The sequence below is a fragment of the Centrocercus urophasianus genome, unplaced genomic scaffold (assembly GCF_019232065.1).
Source record: "Centrocercus urophasianus isolate 14NV4802_14NV808 unplaced genomic scaffold, USGS_Curo_1.0 seq_11, whole genome shotgun sequence".
Taxonomy (NCBI): domain Eukaryota; kingdom Metazoa; phylum Chordata; class Aves; order Galliformes; family Phasianidae; genus Centrocercus; species Centrocercus urophasianus.
In genome coordinates, this window is record NW_024884253.1 from 79,919,279 (window position 1) to 79,930,196 (window position 10,918).

The window sequence follows — 10,918 nt, forward strand, 5'->3', positions numbered from 1 at the left end:
GTCATGCAAGATAGCATCAAACACATTGCAAAAGTTCAGGTAGATAAAATCAGTTGTTCTTCCTTTATCACTGATGCTGTAACTCCACCATAGAAGGCCACCAAGTTTGTCAGGCATGACTTGCCCTAGGTGAAGCCACGTTAGCCACTGTGCTTGAAATAGCTGAACGCCAAGAGGACAAGTTTGTTTCAGTTGTTAATGTACAGATTATGGTAAGGTCATTTGTTAACAGCCACATGGTTGCACATACATGAATCATCAAACTCCTATAATTTTACTAGTTCACTAGTTCAGCTAAACATCTTGGTAGTTTGATATCATAATTCAAACACTCTCATTCTCAACCTGGTCAGTTCATTGGCAAAGGTAAACAGATAGCACTTCAATATTCTAGATCTGTCTATTATGCCTGACACACAGCTCACTGAAGCTTCAGTGTTCTGCTTCGAATGGAGACTGCACTTTCCTGGTGTTCTGTCTCCATTTAGGTGTCTGTGATATTGCTGACTGTAAATAGCAGTACTGTGAGAAGGCTGATCTTTGCACAGCCTGCATTAAAAGAACTGCATTTGGCTAATGGTAAGCGGGATGCTTCTGAGAAGCTACCAGTTCAGTGCTTCTGGCTTGTTAGGCTGGCTCAGACCCACTTGTTTCTGGGTGCATGCCTTCTGGGTGCTTGCTAATATAGTAACTTCAGGACAGCTGCTCTGAACTCAGTGGCTTGTACACTATTATGAGGTCCCTGTCTCATTAACATTGGTTGAGGAGGTCTGAAATCTGCACTTACATTGCCTGTGTAAATTGGTTTGTTAGGAATCAAGAATGGCTATGTAGTCATAGTAGTCTTCTAATTTAAAGCGTGCAAAAATTAATGGGAAAAGCAGTACCTGATGGATGTCAGTTATTACCACACCCGCAGGCAGAAGCCTCTATGAGCAGACAAGCATTACTCTCTGATGATCAGGAAGCCTGTTCTGCTAATGGGGTGAAAAGTTCAAGCCTCTGATCAATCAGCCCAGACAGCCAGAGAGGAAAGTCAGCTCTATTCAAGGCAGCCTGTGGAGCTGGGTTTGTTTTGATGGTTTGTTGGTTGTTTTTTTTTCTTTTTTCTTTTTTTTTCTTTTGTGAGCTTCTCTCACAAAAGTAATTTATGTTTTCTGCTAGGGATACAAATGGATGAGAAAAGAAATGTGGAAAAAATATGCTGTGGAAAGAGCAAGAGAATCAAGATTCATGGCTACATATTCAAGGGAGTTCAGTCACTATTTGGGGGATTTTGGCAGGCACATGTACTTCACTGCAGTTCAGGAGGGCATTGAAGGGTTTACATCATTGTTCAATTAATTTGGTTCATATGTCAGACAATTAATTTTAACCTACGTTTACTCTTTTATGTCCTACTATAGCGCATGTCTGCTTTAGAGAGCCCCAAGAAGACACTGAACTACATTAAAAAAAAAACACATTTAGCAGTCCAGTAGTCTGTGCTGTAACATGCAGAAATTCCCTCCTTAAATACTGAGCTAGATATCTGCATGCTAACTGTTGGTAAATGCTGACATTTTTATAGTGATTATTACAGTTTTGTGAGTAATTAGGTGTATGGTTACTGCATATTGTTTTTTAAGAAAAGATATTCTAAACTTTGAATAGCTTAAATTATTTGGCCCTAGTGAAGCTACCACTGTTTTCCTAGGGATTTAAACCTGTACTGAGGTAATGCAGTTTTACTGCAATCCAGCTTCATCATGCTCACAGAGACTAACAGCCTGTAGTCAGGAGGAGGAAAGAAGTGCCTCGGGCAACCTCTTGTAATAGCCTGGAGTAGGGAAGGGTCTCTAAGACACTTCCTGGGACTAGTGAAAAATTGATTCAATTTCTGTATAAAACAACTGAGATCAGAAAGGAAAGCCCAATAAACATTACGTACAGTATCTCTAATTGTGAAGCCCAGGTATTTCTTTCATGTATCTTTTCAATACTGAAGGGCAGCCTTAGCTCATTCTTCCAGGTGGATATTCTGTGATTATCATGACTAAAGGACCTAGACTTTCATAAAATCGAATCTTAACAAGTATTTGTCACATTTGTATTTTTAATTTGGTTTGTGTCTTTAAGATGAATGAAGTTGTTTTTTCTTTTGAGATACTATTTTTTTTCTTTCTTAAATATCGTTGACTGCCAGAAAGAAGGAAGGAAGCTGCCTAAACCTTTTAACCTTGGCTATCATAATTAGTAATTTGTAAAACAGAAGCAATTATCTCTAGTGCCTTGTTTATCTGAAATTATGATAACGTGTGTAAGACTGAAAATGGCACTTCACTTGACCCACGTCAGCTGCTTTTTTCATTGAGGAAAGTGGAAAGATGGTGAAGAGCTTGATAGTTAGCTTTATATCCTGTTTTTACATGCTCTGGTCCAAATGCTCAGAGCAGCAATGGGTTGTAAAAACGATCCCACTCAGCCTTGTTTTTCTAGGAGATTACAAACAAAGCTTCTGCCAAGCTACTCCCCAAAGCTGCTTTTCAAGCCAGGAAGAATAGCAAGTGCTGGCTGTGGACAGAGCTGCAGGTTTTGGTTTAAATGAAGTTAAAACAAACCAAAACAAGATACAAGCAAACAAACTCCACACAAGGGATCTGTTTCTTTTATAGTTTAAAAAAAAAATCCTTTATAATCTGGGAAACTCACTCATTCTTGTGATGCAAGGGAGGGAGAAGAAAAGAGAAGGATCATTCATCTGACAGGGCTCCAGGGATCAGGAGTGGTCTGGTCTTCAAGCAGTCACCTCTGCTTGCCTTTTAAGGGCCAGAATTTGGCTGAGCCCTGCGTGGTCATGGGGAATTTTCTTGACTTTGTGTCTTCCTTTAAACAGATTCAGTACTGGTTGCATGGTGGCTATTTAGAGGCACCCTTGCAGGATGCCCTTTGTGGCAAGCTACTCTATGGTGGTCAATGAGGAATAGGAGCGTGTTTTTCTATTCACACTTCCAGCAGAGGATAATATGGCCACATTCACCCAATTGCTCTGAAATGCCCTGGAGAGTGCTTCCACACTCAGGTAAATCCTCGACCTTTCACAAGCAATAAATAGGTGTTCCTTTGCCTGTCCAGCAACAAGATAAGAAAACACCCCCGCCTTTTCCATTGCTGTTTTCCTTCCCCAGCTCTATAGATAAACAGACACATTTTCCCTCAAACTGTCAACGCCATCACATTAAACTCAGAGCACTTAGCCAATAATAGTAATTTTTTTCCAGTTATATCAATGGGTGTGGTAAAAGATCTTACCTGTCTTTGCAAAATTTGCCTTCATAGTATCTTTAGAGCACTGTATTTCTGGTAACACTGGTACTGCTGCTGGGATTCCAGCAGATCTCTCTTTAATTCACCTTCAAAGCAAAAAGAAAACAAAATCAAACATTTTCTCCTGTACACAGTTGTGGTTTTTTTTTTTTTTTTTTTTTTTTTTTAAGGCCCTGTTGAAGTTTAATTTTCAAAGCACAGTATATTTTCTGTTAGGATCAGTGCAGAGTAATTCCTTCCTGACACAGCCAATGAAGCTTCCAGTCTGCTTCAAGGGGAGGATTTGCCATTCCCACCAAACAATCCTTATTTGCTAAACCTGTTACTGTGCACTCCTTTGTATGTTGATGCATGCTGTTAACAAATGTTCTGATTGCGAGATCATTGGAATTTCTGCCCACTGAACTGTTTCTCTTGCTTTCCCAACTCACTGAGGTCCCATGCTGCACTTCTTAGTGCTGCATGTTTGTGCAGCTCTCAGTCTTTTCACCAAGGATGGATGGGCAGCAGAGCTCAACCCTCAAAGCTTAGCATAGTAACTTCAATCATGGTTGTTTTTTTTTTTTAAAGCAACACCAAAATTATGTGGCTGCCTATTTCAAGCAAAGGGAAGCTGAAAATGGTGCCAGCAGAGGAAGAGAGCTATAGAGAGAAGAGACTGCCTTCTAGCTAGCTGGAGAGCTCTTTCTCCAAGGCTGGAAGGTGAGCTTTCCTGAGCAATCCAGCCTGTGCACAGGTATTCAGAAAGCAGTTGCAAAAGTGTCTGGACATCAATTTCTTTCCTCAATGTAAGCTATGAAGTTAAGCAACCAAAACTGTGTAATAACTTAAAATAACCTAAGATTAAAAGAAAACATCATGTTCCCAGGTAGGAGTTGTTCCCTCAGGAGGATTCAGATATCAAAGTGGTATTATCAGAAGTGAAGTTTAAATTTGAAGTTGCACTTTTTATCTATCTTAGGAAGATTCAAATTTGAGTGTAGAAATAGACAAAAATAGTAATTCTGGATACACTGATTAAGAATGGTGGGGTTTTTTTGCATGTATGCCCCTGTTTCATTACATTTATTTTAGAGTAAATCCTCTCTTTTCTCATTTCAGTCAACTTACTATTAGGATTATGGATGCCAGAGTTGTTCTGAGACTTATATTTCATTATATTTACAATTATAGACACGAAGTTCAATAGTCTACTACATTATACATTTCAAAGACAAGATGTTATTGTTTCAGATCCTTTTCACTTCAGAAGTTTTACAAGTATTATTCTCTATTAGTGGGCTGTCCTTATAATTCCATTTTTGATAATTTTTTAGCCCTCAGACTATGTGCAGACTGCTCCTGTCATGCCAAAGCCTTATTTCTACACTGGGATTTAAGTGTAAAAGCAGGATGTTTTTACAAGCTGCCCCGTAGTCAGTGTGTGTATTCCTCTGTCATTTGGAAAGTACACTTCAAAAATCTCACTGAGACTTAAATGAGGATTCAGGCTTTTATGTTTAGCCCCCCATCTTTAAGTTGTCTAAGTTTTTGCAAAATTCTTGACATCATGGTTCAGATAACCCCATAAACACCTGTTAGTGATGCGCATTTATTAATAGGCTTTGAAAGACTTCTCTCCAGTCACCTGGAAGCTCCACTATGAGAAGTAAAGGAACCTCAAGGATTATCAAGCTCCAACCCCCCTGCTGCATGCAACATCTAATACTAGATTATATTGTCTTTTCTGATCTTCATCATTTTTAAGATTGGAGGTCTCCCAACCACTTTTCCATTATTTTTGTTTCCTGGATAAAGTGTTTGAGAACAAAACTAGTGAAAAGTTTTGCCTCTATAGATCAATGTTTTACTTGAGGTCTGAGAGCTTCTGAATTTTTTGCTATTCAAACCATTCACAGCAAACCAGTTGTTATTTGCCACGATGGGAGGAAAAATTCTTTAGAGCCAGAGTCTTTATATTCTGCCTGCTAGTGGTTTATGTCTGGATGAAGTTCTTGCCAAAACTGCTGCTCCTGCTTCTGGCCAAATGTGTGAGGAAACAGGCAAGCCTTTGTATGTCTGGCAGTTTTAGACAAAAAATCCAGCAAGAAACTGCACCATCCATTCAATCAATCAAGCAGCAAAAATCACATCAGTGTGAAGATACAGAATCTCAAATAAGCTTTTGAACTTCACCGCTTGCTTGGAGGATTATTGCTGTCTGCAGAACATACTGAAAGCTCACCACCTCACTGCTATTATCCACTGCATTTAAATGTGAAAAACAAAGCTGCTTGCACCTTGGAACAGTTCAGTGCCAATACTTTATGGATCTTCCTGTTCTGTAACATGAGTCAAGAAACGATGACTAAATGGATTCAGTCATAAACCATAATGAAATCACACCCACTAAACACATGGCAGGAATGACAGAATGTTACATAGAGCCATGAGTCTTCAAATTTGAAAAGAAGACAGACTTCACAGTTAAACAAAAATACTCTGCATTTGGCCAAGATGAACCTTTTGTTAGCAGACTGAGAAGAGTGGGACTTGTATTGGGAAATAGATGTATCCTTCTCGTGGGAAGAGTAAGAATTTCCATTTTTTCTTCAGTTGGAGTAATAGGTAGAAAATGGCATGCAAAATTAAGTGAAAATAAGTCGAATTTTGGGACAGTGGATAAAAAAGGAAAACTCAGAGAGAAAATGACTCTTGAAATAGGCTTTGAAAGAGAAACCCTAGAAGTCATTCAATTTAATCACTGAAACCCTTCAATATTCAGAAGGAAAATGAATCTATGGCTCTTCAAGTTTTACTCTGTTCATTAGTTCATTCTTCCTCCTTGGTCATTAAGCTGCTTCTCCCTGTGACTCCAGTCTGATTACTAAATCACTCCATGAGATAATTAAGAGCTCCACATTTTGGTTCTCTAAGATTGACCTGGCTACTCTTGATCTTGCTGAGTTATCCTTAGATCTGCAAGTATGTTTGAAAGGATTTGGCTAGGACTGCTTACATAATTAGGAAGCAGTGGTACGAGGGGGAGGCATTAGCTACCAGAAATCAATTAGTAATTGAGACTCTACACTCTGTGATTTACTTAAAAGATTCTCAGTTATATTCTGCACTCTTCTACAGCAGTGTAAGCTGGGAATTACTCCCTTGACATCAGCTGAGTTACAGATGGTATGAAGCAACATTTCCAGTGTGAGTGGACATTGACCAACTGGTGTTGCAAACAGGATAATCTAGAACAGTAAAAGCTTTCACTTTAACTGTGCTCATGCATATCTGTTGTTTGTGTGGGACACAGAGCAGAGTGTGAATGGCAACACTTCCTATTCATGGCCATCCCTTTCGAAAAAGAAGTGTCTTCTTTCAAAGGAATTGCTTTTGAACTCCTTACAGTGTAGAGACTGCTTGAAATATCTTCAAACTGAAGTAACTTGAGTCCTTCTGCTTCATCAAGTAAAAAGATAAACAACTCAATTTTGGCACCATTAGGTTGCATTTACAATCTATCATCCTCACATTACAGACACTAGAAATGAGGTACTGAATCACAGAAGTAGCTGCCTTTAAATGCCTCATCAATTTGGGAGTGAAAAGAAATGAGAGACATGTGGGATTCATCTTTTTTTGTTTTATTTGGATATGGAAATGCAGGCAGAAGCTACAGCAGATTAGTAGTCCAGATACCAGGAAAGGCAGCATATTTAGCTGAATTTATTCTTAAATATTTACTGTATGATAATCTGAAGTGTCTACTACATACAGATGGCTCATAAACGGAAACTGCCATGAATGCCAAACATGTACAGGGAACCAGGAACCCCAAGCAACTTCATTAAGGCTGCAATCTCCATATATGTAGACATGAATCGTGACAATATTTTTTGGTAAGTTTTAATCTCCCATCCTATACTCCTTACTCCATGTAAGTACTCTGTACTATGCAGTATGTATTATGCAGAATGCACTATGGAGGACCCTGTGAGGAAATCCGACTGTATCTCCAGTACGAGATCTCCAGTGTACTGTTCAATAAGTAAGGCCTGCAGCTACACACTGAGCAACGCACAGAAAAAAAATGACAAGAGCACTGAGTAGCTGTCTATCCTGTGTGCTTAATGTGACGGTCCTGAGGGGAAAATGGCATAGGAACACATCACTACAGGCTGTAACCTAAACAGTACGCCCCAAAACACTGCATTATGTTAGAAAGGCAATGTCACTTTGGGCATTTTCTAACATGTGGGTGCTCAAATCTGTTTCCTCGGCATTCTTCTAACTTAGATTCAAGAAGGTACCACTTTTATGACCTTTCAAGGTGATAAATTATAGTGGAGGCAGGGAGAAAGAAAGCAGCTTCATAAACTGTAGTCATTTTCTTACATTAAAAAGTGATCAAAGCTTGTTTTGCTTTGTTTTTCAGAATAAAATGTTCCCAATCTATTCTCGATAGAACAGTTGAAGTTTCCTTGGCGATGGGACATGCAGTGTCTTTTCCAGTAAAATTGCTGTTCTGATTTTATAGTATTTTTTGATTTTAAAATGTTAGACAACACTAGCTTAGTTTGCAGAACAGTTGATCCTTTGCACGCTATTTGCATTTTCATTTCGTTATTGGGGAAGAATGTAATTGCAAACAAATGAGATTTAGAAGTAATTATTATCAACCACACCACTAGGGGGGGTATCTTTTCTGCCTTTCCCACTGAAGGTGATGGAACTGTGGGACTGAATTCAGAGTATTTATGATCTACTGCATTATTAGTCAAGGAAATATAAAGCTCTTTTTCCATCATTATTATTTTTAATACGTCTGGCAGAGCAGGATTGAGCATGCATTCATTCACACATGGCTCTGTCAGTGATTTCTATGTGCGAACTGATAACGATGGTTACTATGCCAATCCATTGCTTTTGCAGTTAGGCAGCATCACACAGTCCTGGGTTTCTTGTTCATGCACTCCAGAGGGCATGAACTTGCTAGAACAGTAGAGTAATATTAAAGCAGCACATATTTCTGCTGGTTTTTCCTACTGTAATAAATAAATAAATCTTATATATATGTATATATGTATATGTATTTAGAAATACTTACCTATTTCATTCACTGAAAGTCTACTCTGACGTCTTACAGGGTTTTTTGTTTTTGTATTTTGCTGTCTTGTAGCAGTATTGTACTGTGTTACAGACACCCAGTTGCTGGTAGGTACGTGCATCAATTGAAACAATCCTGTTGTAAGCCGTAAGAATAAAAATGACTGTGATATAAAGTACCTCTCTTACAGGACCTCCTGTTAGATGCCTGTTTTTCCATCTTCTAACGCACTTCAGCAATTCATAACAAACTCTAATTGGGGCAGTTTTGGGAAAATGCAGACTCAGTGTTGAATTTACTACTTGTGCTGCAGTTTGGAAAGCTACACATGCAAACAAACTATTTTTAACATTGGGTTTATGCAGCCCATACAGGTCTATACAGTGTCTCAAGAGAAGTGAAAGAAACAGCTGATGTACTGCTTACGTACACAGTTGCGACTGCCCAGCCAAAAAGGCTGCCCTGCATTAGCTGGGAACATGCTGCATTGCACAACTCCAGTTGCCTGAAAAACAGGGTGGCACCTGAGCTGATGACGTCAGGTTAAAGTTCGATTTTAAAAAAAACACATCCAACACAATGAAAGACCAGCAGAGGCTTTGCCAGCTGACATCACAAAGGCCCTTCTGACCACTTGGCCAGCTCTGATGTCCTAACAGAGTCCAAATGAGTCCATGCCTCTGTTGATTTTGAGGTACAGGCCTCCTCTTTGTGACAAACACAAAAGCAAAAAACAGAAACCATCTGGGTGCAAGTTCATGTAGAACACCCTTTATATAAGACTCCTCTGCATAAGATGGAGCTCCATTCACGCTGAAGCCCGATGCAATACAATGGCATATAACACGGTTGAATTTGATCCACATCAGCAAACTTGCTGAGGATGCATGCCATCGATGCACCCAGATCACTAACAGAAATGTTGAACAGAGCTGGCCCTAGAACTGAGCTCTGGGGTCACTCCTGTGACTGGTGTACAAACTGTGATAATCCCTGCATATCTATAAATCCCTGTAAATTGTTAAATATCTCTTAGTAGTTATTAGTCATTCACGTTTTCTGATAAGCTGTTGCTACAAGAGATTTTCTTAGTTAAAACTTGAGTGGGAAACTGCAGAGATGTGGTGTATTTGAACTACATACACTCCATGTAGTAGAATACTTTCCGTCTGGATGGATAAGAAAACCTTCTAGTTTTGGCCTTGAAAGTTTGAATCTAACATCAAAATTGCACAAAAAGAAATGATGAAAAGTGTATGAATGGCCTTTGGGATTAAATTGTGAGTTGAATCCTCCAGTTACATGATTCCGGGTGTCTGCAAACTAATATTTTTATGTTCATTTTGTGTCCAGTGATGACTATTGATCCAAGGAGCTCAGTGAATTTATTAAATTGCACATCAAACAGAGCTCCCTCCCAAAGCAGCAAACCAAAATCTCTGATCTAACAAGTCCTGAGAAACACATCAACCATGCAGTCACGGTCAGAATGGAGAAAGTGATGCTGGGAATCACTTACCACTGATTTGAGCATTCCTATTTTGCTCATGTCACTCAGTCATCATCTCAGGATGAAAATGCTCCTGGAGGATTATGTGTGTTGAATGCAGGCTGGAGATTAGAGGGAGAAGGGAGGAAGATGGGAAACATGGAGGGCGATGAAGAATGAAGTTGCTCAGTTGATGATTTATATCAAATGTCCTTTAATACAACTGGCAGAGTTTCAGGGAATGCAAAAAGCCTGTGAATCTGCTGTCTTCTACTAAAAATGCCCCCAGTTCTATCTTAGCTGTTTCTTGAATAACAAAAGTGGTAAATAGTAGTTGGAAGTACCCTGGGTATCCTGTTCTTTTAGGAGAATCAATTCTGAAATATTTCAGACACAACAATGAATGCCTCCTAAATAATGCCTCCTCTCACCAGTGCGTGTCATAAAGGTTTATGCAATTTCACATCACACTCACTTTCAGAATATGAGCCAGTGACTAACACCAAAACTCTGGGATTCCTTATGTGCTGCTGCCTCCTTTAAATTCTTTTCATGCAGAATGAAAAGAATTTAATTCCCGTTGTCTTCACTGCCTTTTCTAAATTTCTGTGAACAGTAGTCCTTCCTGCAGGCCTGTCTCCCAGACTTGCAGAGCATATAAGGAATGCATATTAATTTCCACAGTACTGCTTAATTTTTTAACAATATTTACAGCATGTTTCTCTTTTTGCAGTCCCTTATTTTGCTTAATTCTTTCACATTGCTCTTCAATTTCTATTATTCCAGGTGGTTTTGCATTATCAGCAAACAGCACATTTTTCCCCTCTGCTGCTCAAAACTTTGGCTGATGGGGTCAGGAGCAACGGCAACTGATTTAAGCGTGCAACAGTCACTCACAAAGACCATCAGCTCCAGCACCAGCACATCCTGCAAAGTGCAGGGATGGAGGCACCAGCCTGTGCTGATCAAATCCCAGGGGAGCAGACCCGCCAGGAGCTGGTAGTGCTCAGAGGGCACGTGATGGGACATGAGAG